The sequence below is a fragment of the Hemitrygon akajei genome, chromosome 4 (genome assembly GCF_048418815.1).
Source record: "Hemitrygon akajei chromosome 4, sHemAka1.3, whole genome shotgun sequence".
NCBI lineage: Eukaryota > Metazoa > Chordata > Chondrichthyes > Myliobatiformes > Dasyatidae > Hemitrygon > Hemitrygon akajei.
The window spans coordinates 188,392,240-188,406,842 of record NC_133127.1 but is presented as its reverse complement, the minus strand read 5'-3'; positions in this window follow the sequence as shown (position 1 = coordinate 188,406,842).

Sequence of the window (14,603 nt, the reverse complement as noted above, 5' to 3'; positions counted from 1 at the left end):
AAAAATTGCAAGAGTAATCATGGTCACGGAAAGACCATGATTGCCACGTCATACACATGACACATATCGAATGAATGAACGCTTCTATCAAGTCACATCTCATCCTTCGATATTGCAAAGAGAGAAGTGCTAGCTTGCTCAACCTATCCTCAAAAGGCATGCTCTCCATCCTGATAAACCTCCTATGTGCCCCCTCAAAAGCTTCCACGTCCTTCCTATAATGATATGACCAGAACTGAATACAATACTCCAAGTGTGGTTTCACCAAGGTTTTATAGAACTGCAACATTACCTCACAGCTCTTGAACTCAACACCCCTGACTAACAAAGGTCAACAAACCTGTCAACTTGTGCTGCAACTTTTCGGGATTGATAGATCTGGATCTATGGGGCCCATAGGTAATTGCTGAGCTTGCATGGTGTATCTTTCTACAGGAGTAAATTCTGATTAGATTTTTTTTCTACATATTGCAGTGTGTGGGCTGTACATACCTGGATGCTACTGTTTGAGAAACACAAAGATTTTGCTGAAAACAGATAGCTCACTGGGGCATTTACTGGTGTCTTCTTTTCCTGAATAATATAGATGCAAAGAAAAACCAATTTAGCAGAGATCTGGGCTATTGACTCTTCAACCAGCAAAACAGGCTGTTTACCTTATTGTTCTTCAAGGGAACCTGTCATGTGTAAATATCTCTAAACAACACTTCAAAACTAATTTATTAGTTGGGTCATGCTGAGGACATGATGAGTGCTTTAAAAATACAATTTCTTTTCTTCTGGAAAAGATAAAAGATCATACAACACAGATAACAAAATCCACTGTAACACCGATATAACAAAGCAGAAATTGCAAAAGGTATTTAGCGGGTCAGGTAGTATCTGTGAAGAGCGAATCGGAATTGGTGTTTAAGGCCGATGATGTTAGATCAGGATGGCTTTAAAGTCCTCCAAATGAAGAGGTACTGGAAGCGGTAAGGTGCATAATCGTGGATAAATCTCTGGAGCCTGACCAAATGCATTGTGGGAGGCAGGCCTTTGTCAGAAGCAAGCAAGAAAATTGCTGAGGCCCTGGCAGAGATTTTTTTTTATCTTCTTTAGACTCTGGTGAAGATCCAGAAGACTAAAAGGTGATTAATGTTGTGCACCTTTCTGTTGTTTTGTGCTAGGCAGTGTATTTCTCATTGTATTTATTAATACCAAGTGTACTGTTTACTCTTTGAGCAAGGAATTTCATTGCACTCTGGTGCATATGACAATAAACTAACCTGAATCTAAATTTGACTAATAGACCATTATACCACCCCCCCAGTCACTGGCTACATCTGCATATTGTCCTTCTGCACCTGTATACAAATAAACTTAACCAACGTGACTCAGTCTCTCTCCATTTAACAAATAATCTGATTTTCTGCAATGTGCTCCAAAGTGGATAATCTTACATTTTTCCACATTATACAGTAATGTGCATAAGTCTGAGAAATATTCAAAGATTGAAAGAGCATTTATTATCAAAGAATGTATAAGCTACACAACCTTGAGGCTTGTCTGCTTACGGGCAGTCGCGAAACAAGGAACCTGAAAAAAAACCTGATTTTAAAAAAAGACCATCCCTCAGTGCGCACAGAGAAAGCAAAAACAAAACAAAACGTGCAAACAATAGAAGCAAGCAACAACAGCAATCCAAACCAAATTGAGTCCTTAGATCCAAATCCCCAGAGCAGCTCAGAGTAGGCCCAAAGCCTCGGTAGTTAGTTCATCATATCAGTGGGGCAAGTCACTGCAAAATTCGCATACACGAAGCACAGCAGCTATATATATAGCTGGGGGCCTAAGAGTTTTGCACAGCACTGTATTAATTTATGCATTGCACTGTACTGCTGCAGCAAAAAAAACAAATTTCATGATATATGTGGGGAATGATAAACCTGATTGTGTGATATGGGTTTAAATGGTTTCAGAATGGACTAGATCAGCTGAAGGACCTGTTCCTGTGTTGTACTTTTCTGTGATTCCGTGACTACAGATCTCTGTTGTGGACTGAGAGTGGGACGGGGTCAGAGAGAGGGAAATCATGGTTGGGAAAAGGGGAAGTGAGAGGGGAGGGAGCAGGAGGCACCAGAGAGAGACATTCTGTAGTAATTGATAAACCAATTGTTTGGAATCACATGACCTTGCCTGGTGTCTCAAAAGCACCCCCTCCCCTCCGCCCATGGCACTCCTTCTCTGCCACCTGTCCCACACCCCTCCCATGGCACTCTAGCCTCACCTTTCCCAACAGTCTCTGCTCCCGCCAGATTTACAAACACGCTCTCCACTCCACATTGACAAATACTGTACTGTGGAAAAGTCTTAGGCACCCTAGGTATGTAAATACATGCCTAAGACTTTTGCACAGTACTGTATAAGACCATAAGACCTAAGGGAAGGCCATCAAGGCCAATTTATTATCCCCTCAACCCCATTCTCTTGCCTTCTCCCCATAACCTTTGAAGCCCTGACTAATCAAGTACTTCTGCTTTAAATATATTCAATGGCTTGGCCTCCACTGACATCTATGGTTATAAATTCCATTGTTTGGCTAAAGAAATTCCTTCTCTTCTCTGTTCAAAAGGGACATCTGTGTATTCCGAGGCTGTGCCCTCTGATCCTATACTCTGCCATCATAGGGAACATCTTCGCCATGCTCCATACTGTGTATTTATCTCCCATGTTCTGACCCACTCATCCAGTCCATTCCGACTCAAATGAAGTCTCTTTACATCTTCTCTGCCTGCATAATCTTACCCAGTAAAGAGTCAACAGCAAATTTTAAAATGTTATTTCATTTGCTCAGCCAAATATTTGATGAAGTTTGTGAATAGCTGTGGCCCAGGCACAGAAACCAACGGAAAATGATTAGTCACGGACTGCTGACCTGAGAAAGATGAATATAATCCCACTTTCTGATTTCTGCCTGGCAAATGGATCCATGTCAGAGGATTATCAACAGGTCAATCTGCTCTAATCTTGTTAAGCAAAGCTTTCAGGGAGAGGCAGAAAGTTTAAGGGCAGTATGTGGGTCAGGTTTAATTTTACACAGAGGGCTGGGTGCAGGGAACACTCTGCCAGGGGGCAGTAGTGGAAGCAGATATGATGGTGGCATTCTAGAGGCTTTTAGATGCAACATGAGGTGGTCGTTCATCGTGTCCAATGATGGTGGTCATTTTTGTGCATTTCATCTGTTGCGGGCCCAAAGGTGGCTGTGGAGTTCAAATCCTGAGGGACAGTGGAAACTACTTTGAGTCAGATGGAACCTAGCACAATACAGCACAGTGTAGGCCGTTTGGTCCAAAATGTCGTCCCCACCTTTTAAATGACTCCAAGAACAACCTAAGCCTTCTCTCCCACATAGCATTCCATTTATCTATCATCCGCATGCTCCTCAGACAGGATGAAGAGGTCAATACTCCCCAATGCCATTAGGCTTTACAATTCTACCTCCAGGACTTAAGAACTTTTTAAAAGCTATTAATGCTTTTTGAGACGGTGATTTAGATGCATATCATATTTTTTTTTTACTGAGTTAAGTATTGTATGTAATTAGTTTTGCTACAGCAAGTGTATGGGACATTGGAAAAAAAAAGTTGAATTTCCCCATGGGGATGAATAAAGTATCTATCTATCTATCTATCTATCTATCTATCTATCTATCTATCTATCTAAAATCACAATCAGATTAATATCACTGCCATGTATTGTGAAATTTGTTGATCCACAGCATCTGCAGTTGTATTTTTGTGTTGTGAAATTTGTTGTTTTGTGGCAGTGGCACTTTGCAATATATAGTAATAAAATTTATGTATATATATAATTCAATAAGTAGTGCAAAAAGAGAAAAGAAGTAATGAGGTTGTGTTAATGGGTACAATGTCAGACAGACAGACATACTTTATTGATCCCAAGGGAAATTGGGTTTCGTTACAGTCGCACCAACCAAGAATAGTGAAGAAATATAGCAATATAAAACCATAAATAATTAAATAATAATAAGTAAATTATGCCAAGTGGAAATTAGACCAGGTCCAGCCTATTGGTTCAGGGTGTCTGACACTCCGAGGGAGGAGTTGTAAAGTTTGATGGCCACGGGCAGGAATGACTTCCTATGACGCTTAGTGTTGCATCTCGGTGGAATGAGTCTCTGGCTGAATGTACTCCTGTGCCTAACCAGTACATTATGGAGTGGATGGGAGTCATTGTCCAAGACGGCATGCAACTTTCCATTCAGAAATCTGATGGAAGAGGGGAAGAAGCTGATCTTGGATCATTGAGTGTATGTCTTCAGGCTCCTGTGCCTTCTCCCTGATGGTAACAATGAGAAAAGGGTGTGGCCTGGGTGATGGGGTCCTAGATAATGGATGATGCTTTTTTGAGGCATCACTTCTTGACGATCTCCTTAACGTCTCTAAAGTAGCTGCCTCGGCCATCACCCCGGCAACGTGTTCTATGGGCCCACCACTCTGCGTAAAATACCTACCCCTGACATTCCCCAATACTTTCCTCCAATCACATTAAGATTACATACTCTCACCTTGGGAAGAAAGTGCTAATTGTCTGCTCGATATATGCCTCTTATCATCTTGTACACCTCCTTCAAATCACCTCTCATCCTCTTTTGCTCCAAAGAGAAAAGCCCCAGCTCACTAAAACTTTCCTCAAAACTCATGCTCTCCAATCCAGGCAGCATCTTGATTAATCTCTTGCACAGCCTTTCTAAAGTTTCCACATTCTTCCTATAATGAAGCAACCAGAACACGACTGATCAGCTGATATTTATGCAGAGCGTGGAGGGAGACAGGCAGAAGGGATAAGTTTAATATGGCATAATGTTTGACAGAGATATCATGGGCCAGAGAGCTTCTTTCTCTGCTGTACTGTTCTGTGTTCTACGAGTGGGATCTTGTCAAATGTTCTTTAGAAACACAAACATACCACGTTCACAAGCTCTCTTGTATTCATTATATTCATCACTGGAGAAGGTGTAGAGAAGATTCCCCAGAGATTCCACACATGAATGAAAGGAAAAGAGAAGATTAGGTAAGAGAGAAGGGTTAGATTGATCTTAGAGTACGGTGAAAGGTCAGCCAACATTCTGGGCCGAAGAACCTATACTGCACTGTACTATTCTATAGTGCCTCAGATGTACCTCACACAAACCAGCCTCCCCATCCCCCTTAACTCCTCTATGCTTCCCACTGTTGTGGAAAAGCAGCAAACATAATCAAGGAGACTCAGAGGTAGTGGGGTGGAGATACATTTCTACCAATGGAGGTGTAAGACACTCCTTCCCTCTATTATCCTGAATATCACCCTTGGGCAAGGGAAGCACCTGCTCAGTTCCCCCCCCCCCCCCCCCCCCCCCCGATCAGGGTCATATGAAGCCCTGGGAGCAGGTGGTTGATGGTTGTATGAGCAGCTGGTACATATCACAAGTATTGGTTATGTGACCATTGACGACAGGACACTGCCCAGAAGAAGGCAATGGCAAACCAATTCTGTAGAAAAATTTGCAAAGAACAATCATGGTCATGGAAAGACCATGGTCTCCCACGTCCTATGAAATGACATATGATGATGATGAGGGATTAAGTTTTGTAACTTCAAAATATTAAACTAAGTTGAAGTAAGACATGGGAGTCTAAAATGTGAGTCTAACTTTGACTTACTTTAAGCAAAGCATGCATGTGCCACATGGTAATGTGTTAACCAATGCAATTAATGTATTATTACATAAAACCTGTAATTAATTATTTAATTGAAAAGCATGCTTAATTAACCTATATATATATATATATATATATATATATACACACAATGTTACTCAAACATTACTTAAATATTAAATACATAACAGGAGGCCTAAATTTGTAATTCAAAATAATGAAAATTATCGGCAAGATGGACAGTGAGAAATCTTCCCCATTTGCAGAGAGGTCTACAAGTAGAGGCAAGAAGTTGACAGTAAGAACAAGAAATCTAGAGAGCATTTATGGAAGATTTAATTTCCACCAGAAAGCAGAATCTAGAGCATATTACCTAAGGGCGTGGTGGAAGCAGGTCTCTCACAACAGTTAATACATACTTAGATGAATATGTGAAACATCACAGATAGAAGGTTATGTGGCCATAAGTAAGTATTCAAAGACCAGTATGGGTATGATGGGCCAAATGGCCTATTACTATGCTATATGGAATATCTGATTAGCTAAGCATAATTTTATCTTCATAAACCCTTTTATTTATTTTACAGTGCTCATTTATTCCATCCTTCATTTTGGATCCCAGAAAGAAGCTGTTCCCAAATCTGACCGGAGGGATGTGGGACAAAAAGTGTGTTGGCCGGATGGGTCTTGTCTTGTCTTGTCAGCACTGCTCCGACAGCATGTGGTGTAAAGTGAGTCCAAGGATGGAAGATTGGTTTGTGTGATGTACTGGGCTATGTTCACAATCTTCTGCAGCTTCTTCCAGTCTTGGACAGGACAACTTCCATACCAAGTTGTGATACCAGTTTCAGCGACAGGTTACTATCGATGCAATGCTCCTCAGACAGGATGAAGAGGTCAATACTCCCCAATGCCATTAGGCTTTACAATTCTACCGCCAGGACTTAAGAACTTTTTAAAAGCTATTATTAATGCTTTTTGAGATAGTGATTTAGATGCATATCATATTTTTTACTGAGTTAAGTATTGTATGTAATTAGTTTTGCTACAACAAGTGTATGGGACATTGGAAAAAAAGTTGAATTTCCCCATGGGGATGAATGAAGTATCTATCTATCTATCTATCTATCTATCTACACCCTAGAAGAATGCTTTCTACGGTGCACCTATAAAAATTAGTGAGGGTTTTAGGGGACAGGCCAAATTTCTTCAGCTTTCTCAGGAAGTAAAGGCACTGGTGGGCCTTCTTGGCAGTGGACTCTGCTTGGTTAGACCAAGTCAGGTCATTTGTGACATTCAGAATGGGATGTGACAGAAGGTATACAAATACTTCTATTTCTTTTTTTTGCCAAGACCACCAAGGAAGAGGCAGGCTGAGCTTCTAGTGCGAAGCATTGGTTGCCTTGGGAAAATGAGATGGTAGTTGTCCTTGTAACTCTGCAAAGGCTGTTAAATTGTTTGGTGGGCACCTAGATCACCATGTTACCCCTTTATCCAAGTTTCATTGAGTGGCTTTTCATTCCAACATAATACTGTCACTGGAATCCTGTTGGATTTGAATTTAAATCATTATTTTTATCACACTTTAACTTTGTCTATGCTTACCTATATTCTTATACAATCACCTTCTGTGTGTAATTATGGGGTATTTTTCAGTGAATTGTCAGTAATTGTAGTATAACTGATTCCGTATTTTTCTGGAAGTTTCTCTGCAGCCTGTACCATGTCACAGATCGTGAATATTTCAGCTTTTTTTTTTAATCACTGGAATGTGCTTTATCTGTCTAGTTTATGGAAGATTTCTTCATTCTTTTTTTCTTTGCTTCTGTTTGTTCAAAGATTCAAGGTACATTTATTATCGAAGTATGCATACAACATACCGCCCTGAGATTAATCTTTCCCACAAACAGCCACGAAACAAAGAAAACCATGGAACCTGTTCAAAGAAGACATCAACCCCTCCCTAATAATACCCTATAAGACCTAATATAACAGTAATAATTGCCAAGATGGATGCTTTGTTTTTGACTTCTGAAGAACATCTAGATCACTACATCTCCAGATGCAATAACTGTCTTCAGTGTGTTGGTTTGAATTGAAATAGTTGACATGACGTAGCCATTCACTGAAAACCAAGCAAGTTGCAGATATTGAATATGAAATTAAAATAGCAAATGCTGGAAATTCTCAGCAGGTCAGGCAGCATCTGCAGAAGAAGAAACTTATACAGTCGGCCCTCCTTATCCGTGAGTTCCGCATGTGCGAATTCAACCAACCGCAAATTGAGAAAACCCGGAAGTGCTCTTCCAGCACTTGTTGTTCGAGCATTGTTTGCCTCGCGTCTCATTCATTCGCTACTTTGTTCCTGTGAAAAAATGGCTCCTAAAAGTAATTATATAGTCAAAGCAATTCCTCAAAGGCTAAGAAGCAGCATAAAGTGCTACCTCACGCCGAGAAAGTAAAAATATTAGATCTTTTGAAAAGTGGAAGTGTTAGTGCTGCCCCTACAATGGCAAAAATGGACTCTCTGGTTCGTCATAAAGTGCTTGTGAAGACTGAGAAAGCATTAAGTGTGTGGCTAGAGGACACGTCACAGAAGCATATCCCTGTCGATGACCAAATTATACGTGAAAAAGCTCTTAATCTCTATGAGCATCTCTGTGATGGGGTTGATGAGAGCGCGAGTAAAGAGCTTAAGGCTAGTAAGGGATGGCTGGCTGGCTATGTAAAGCGCTACAGCCTCAAGAACATAAAGTTCACGGGAGAATCGGCATCGGCTAATGCCGAGGCTGCAGCAGCGTTCCCAAAGGAGCTCAAGAAACTCATGGAAGAGAAAGGCTACCTTCCAGAGCGAGTCTTCAACTGTGATGAAACGGGCTTGTTCTGGAAGAAGATGTTTTTCAACAAGCACAAGTGTTAAAGCATATGATCCACGACTATGATGATTCGATGGAACGAAGCCACCATGTCACCTGAGGGATGACAAAATGCCTACAACCACTGCAAGATTTGTTTGATGATGTAAAGAAAAAGAAGAGACAGCTTCCTATAACAACGTTTCTGACTAAAGCATCTGCAATTCTAAAGTCTCGATGTTCAATAGTTGAAGATCCTCAGCCCTCAACCTCCACAGTTCCTGACTTTAGTATTATTGAGCCTCCTCCAAAGCATCCTTATTCCCTAAACAAGACAGTGTAACAACCATTTACATAGCATTTCCATTGTATTAGGTGTTATAAATTCTGTAATCCAGAGATGATTAAAAGTTTTACTCATTGTTTGATCATTGTTTGCCTCACGTCTTGTTCATTTGCTACTTGTGAGCGAGAGGACCATGTACAGTTTTTTCTTGTCAATATTCCCTAAACATTATAGTATAACAACTATTTACATAGCATTTACATTGTATTAGATCTTATAAGTAATCTAGAGATGATTTAAAGCATACGGGAGGATGTGCATAGGTTATATGCAAATACTACGCTATTTTATATAAGGAACTTGAGCACCCACGTTTTTTAGTATCCGCAGAAGGTCCCGGAACCAATCCCTTGCTGATAAGGAGGGCTGACTGTACTGTTCTCGTTCAAAGTTCAAAGAACATTTCGTATCAAAATATAATGCAACCTTGAGATTCATCTGCTTACAGGCAGCCACAAATCAAGAATCCAGAAAGAACCCAATTTAAAAAAAGGCTAATGCCCAATGGAGAGAGAGAGAAAGAGAGAGAGAGAGAGAGAACACAAATCATGCAAACAATAACAGCAGACAACAGTAACAGCATTCAGAAGGAAAGTGAGTCCAAAGACAGAAAACCAGGAGCAGGCAAAGCAGCTCCATAACCTCAGCTTGGGTTCATCACACAGCGGGGCAAATCGTAACGAAGCTCACAGATACGAAGCCTGGAGCCACTGGAGCAGGCCACAGTCTCAGCTTCGGCGCAGTGAAGAGTGGGGTTCCAGGACCCTTAATCAGAACCACCAATGTTTTCTCTTTCAGCAGGTGTTTCATTTTCTGTTTGTGTAAACTCTCACAGCCATAGAAACAAGCCTCCCAACTCAATTCAGCACAAGAATAGGCCCTTCGGCCCACCGTATCTGTGCACAACACAATGCCAAATTGATATAATCCCTTCTTTCTGTACACAATCCATATCCCTCCATCACTGTGTATTCATATGTTGATCTCAAAGCTTTTTCAACATCACTAGTATGCCCGCCCACTCATGCGCAATGGCTTAACGACATTATGGCCTGCTTGGACCTCGAAAAAATTCATTATTCAGTTCTTAATTCGGATCTAAAGTTCCATAAGGTCTGGGGACCTTTTATCGAGTACTTTCATAACCTTCCTCTTGACTAGGGTTTTTTTTTCTTTTTTTTTCTTCTTTTCGGTCCCTTACTTTCAGCTCCCTTTTTTTTTCTGGTAGTAGGCATTATTATCCTCTGTTGCTAAGTGTATTCACAGTCTGGGAGTTTGACTGTCCTAACCTATACTCTTTATATTGTGTTGTGGTCGGTCTGGAGTTGTTTTTTTTTCTTGTGTCGTGGGGCTTGGGGAGGACACTAAGCTTACTTGTCTTTAATTTAGGTGCTTTTTTGTTAAATTCTCTTCCTTTGTAACATATTGTTATTGTATGCTTAATTTTGCACTGTATTAATGCTCCTCATTGGGATTTGGGGTTTTTAATTTGTAAAATGTTTTGAAAAACTAATAAAAAAATTTAAAAAAAATCACTAGTATGTCTGCTTCCACTATGCACTCACCAATCCCCGTGTAAAAAAACTTGCCAAACACATCTCCATTTAACTTTCCCTTCTCTCTTAAATCTATGTTCTCTAGTATTCAATATTTTATCCCTGGAGAGAAAATCTCGGCTGTCTACCTCAGCTATTTCTCTCATTTTCATATAAATCTGTCTGGTCTCCCTTCAGTCTCCGACACTCCAGAGAAAGCAACTTAAGTTTGCCCAAACTCTCCTTTTAGCTCGTACCCTCTAATCCAGACAGCATCCTGGCAAACGTCTTCTGCGTCAGCCCCAAAGGCTCCACATCCTCCATGTGACAGAACCACACACTGCAATGTGGCCTAAACAGAGGTTCATAAATCATTACACGTCCATATTGATTCTATCGGCCCATCCAGATGTTTCTTCAGCATTGGCTCAGTCCTTTAGCTAATGCGTTCTGGATTCAAACCATCCTCCAGGTGGAAGAATTCTCCTCAGATCACCCCTCAACCTCTCCAGATTGCCGTATTGTCCTACCATTATATTGTCTAATTATGACAATATTAGACATTTCTAAATCTGGGGCTAAGTAAGGTGATCAATAAACACAGGAGCTTCTGCAGTTGCTGGAAACCCAGAAGGAATACACAGCAAATACTAGAGGAACTCAGCAGGTCAAGCAGGATCTATGGAGGGGAATAAATAGTTGACGTTTTGGGCTGAGATCCTTTAACAAGACTGGGAATGAGGCAGAACAAGCCAGAATTAGAAAACGGGGGAGGGGGGAAGGGAAGAGGTACAAGTTAACAGGTGATAGGTGAAACCAGGACAAGGAGAAGGTAGGTAGTTGGCAGAGTGGAGTCGAACTAAAAAGCTAGGAGGGAATAGATGCAGAAGGTAAAGGGTTGAAGGACAAGGAATTTAATTGGAGAAGACGGTAGAACATGGGAGAAGGAGATTGAAGAGGGGTACCAGAAGGAGGAAATGGGCAAATGAGGTAAAGAGAAGGGGTAAAAGGGGAGCCAGAATGGGGAATGGAGAAAGAGCAAAAGTGGAGTTCAGAAAATTATCAGAAGTTAGAAAAATCATGGCATAAATTTGAAGGCTATCCATACAGGATATGAGGTGTCACTTCTCCAACCTGAGTATGGCCTTATCGTGGCAGTAGAGGAGGCCATGGACCAACCTTTCAGAAAGGGAATGGGAAGTCAAATCGAAATGGGTGGCCAATGTATGGAAGAAGGGGCAGTAAAAAGGTTAGTGAACAGTAGCTAACTTGCATTTTTCTATTTGAGCTTCGTAACCCAATAAACTTTTGTAACCTAATGTCCTAAGCTTAGATCTGCAGACAGCAAACAGTCTTTCATAATCAGGATGCAGCACTGAGTGCAGATGGCTGAAAAAGAGGACTATTCCTTCATATGATTTAGTCACCGTCTGTTCTATGATTAAAAGTATCAAGATCAACCATAGTTGTTGCATCCTAACTGTCTAGAAACGCAAGCCTGGCCTGTACAATATGGAGAGCAAGCTGTTTTCCATATAGCCCGCACCACCTCTCCACACAAGACAGCCGAGGTTTGAGATCAGAACTTTCCTTCTTGTAGATCAGCTGCCAATCACAGCTGATACACCCCATCTGCCCGAAGTCTATGACTCTAAGATATTGAAGAGAATAAAGAATATTGGGGATATATTGTCTTCTTGAATCTGGTGCCTTGATCTATGACAGAAACGCTGGGAGTGTGATAGAAAATCCAGGCGGCATGGTAAGTAGCAGTTATCATAATGCTATTACAGTGGCAGTGATCACCAATCAATGTTTGATTCCTGCCACTATCTGTAACGAGTTTGTACATTCTCCCTGTGACAGTACAGTTTCCTTTGGGTGTGTCAGGGTTCGGTCTGGAACCGCGTTCCGGGTTTTGATCCGGTCCGGGGGCTCCGGACTCCGGGTCCTGCAGTTGTCCCTCCCGTCACCCGTGATCTAGTTAGGACCCTCCTGGTTCAAGGAGGCTCACCTGTAAATCATTGAGCTGCAGGTGTTTATAAGGGGCCTTGGGACTGGGACCAGGCGATTGGTTGTTTTGTTCTGTTTCTCCGCCGGCTCAGAACTCGTCTCTGCATTCTGTTATCCCGCCCAGGCTCAGACCTATTCTTCACCATGCTTCTCTGCCCGTACCAGTACTGCCAGGTTGGTCCGCTCTCCCACCTTTCTTCCCATGCGCTGGTCCCGCTTCTCTGCTCGGTTTTGTTTTTCGCGCGGTTGCGCTGTCTGCCGGCCGTTTCCGAATTTCCCGTTGTCATGGCTGTTGTGTTGGGCGACCTGGACCTATGCCCGTTCCTACCCCTTGCCCCGTCGGGTACGTCTGGCCGAGCTGCCGCGGCCCGGCAGTGGTTCTGCATGTTCCTATCCCTTGCCTCCGTCGGGCGGTCCCGGCCGACCCGCTGTGGCCCGGCAGGGGTTCTGTCCCCTCCTTCTCTTCCGCCCAAACCCTGGGATGGTGCCCCGCACCCGCCTAGGGGTCCGCGTTGTGCCCAGGCCTCCGGTGTTTCTGCCTGGGAGGCGTCCCTACCCGGGATACATGCGGCCCGCCCAGGGAGTGCTCTCCGCTAGCCTACCGCCACCTAGACCTGTCTGTCTGCCTGCCTGAACCCCGGGGACCTCTGCCTGAACCCCGAGGACCTGTCTGTCTGCCTGCCTGAACCCTGGGGACCTGTCTGCCTGCCTGAACCTCGGGGACCTGTCTGCCTGAACCTCGGGGACCTGTCTGCCTGAACCTCGGGGACCTGTCTGCCTGCCTGAACCTCGGGGACCTGTCTGCCTGCCTGAACCTCGAGGACCTGTCTGCCTGCCTGAACCCCGGGTACCTCTGCCTGAACCCCAGGGACCTGCCTGCCTGAACCCGGGGACCTGTCTGCCTGCCTGAACCCGGGGACCTGTCTGCCTGCCTGAACCTCGGGGACCTGCCTGCCTGAACCTCGGGGACCTGCCTGCCTGAACCTCGGGGACCTGTCTGCCTGAACCCTGGGGACCTGTCTGCCTGCCTGAACCCTGGGGACCTGTCTGCCTGCCTGAACCCTGGGGACCTGTCTGTCTGCCTGAACCTCGGGGACCTGTCTGTCTGCCTGAACCCTGGGGACCTGCCTGCCTGAACCCTGGGGACCTGTCTGCCTGAACCCAGGGACCTGTCTGTCTGCCTGAACCCAGGGACCTGTCTGTCTGCCTGAACCTCGGGGACCTGCCTGCCTGAACCCGGGGACCTGTCTGCCTGAACCCGGGGACCTGTCTGCCTGAACCCTGGGGACCTGTCTGCCTGCCTGAACCCTGGGGACCTGTCTGCCTGCCTGAACCCTGGGGACCTGCCTGCCTGAACCCTGGGGACCTGCCTGCCTGAACCCAGGGACCTGTCTGTCTGCCTGAACCCTGGGAGCCTGCCTGCCTGAACTTCGGGGACCTGTCTGCCTGAACCCTGGGGACCTGTCTGTCTGCCTGAACCCAGGGACCTGTCTGTCTGCCTGAACTTCGGGGACCTGTCTACCTGCCTGAACCCTGGGGACCTGTCTGCCTGAACCCAGGGACCTGTCTGTCTGCCTGAACCCAGGGACCTGTCTGTCTGCCTGAACTTCGGGGACCTGTCTACCTGCCTGAACCCTGGGGACCTGTCTGCCTGAACCCAGGGACCTGTCTGTCTGCCTGAACCCAGGGACCTGTCTGTCTGCCTGAACCCCGGGGACCTGTCTGTCTGCCTGAACTTCGGGGACCTGTCTGTCTGCCTGAACCCTGGGGACCTGCCTGCCTGAACCCTGGGGACCTGCCTGCCTGAACCTCGGGGACCTGCCTGCCTGAACCCTGGGGACCTGTCTGCCTGCCTGAATCCCGGGAGCCTGCCTACCTAACTTAGAACTTCGGGAGCCGCTCCGCTCCGTCTGCCGGAACTCTATCTGCCTGAACCCCAGCTACCCTTAAGTGCCATGGCATCCCCATCCTGTCCTCCCCCTAGTACTTCAGTGCCTGCGTCCTGCGTTTGGGTCCATCCGGCCCCTCCTGACAGGGTGCTCCGGTTCCTTCCCACATTCTAAAGGATTAGAGCTAGTGAGTTATGGGCTCAGTATGTTGGCACTTGTAGTATGGAGAAGCTTGCAGGCTGAGAACATAAGAACTTAAGAAA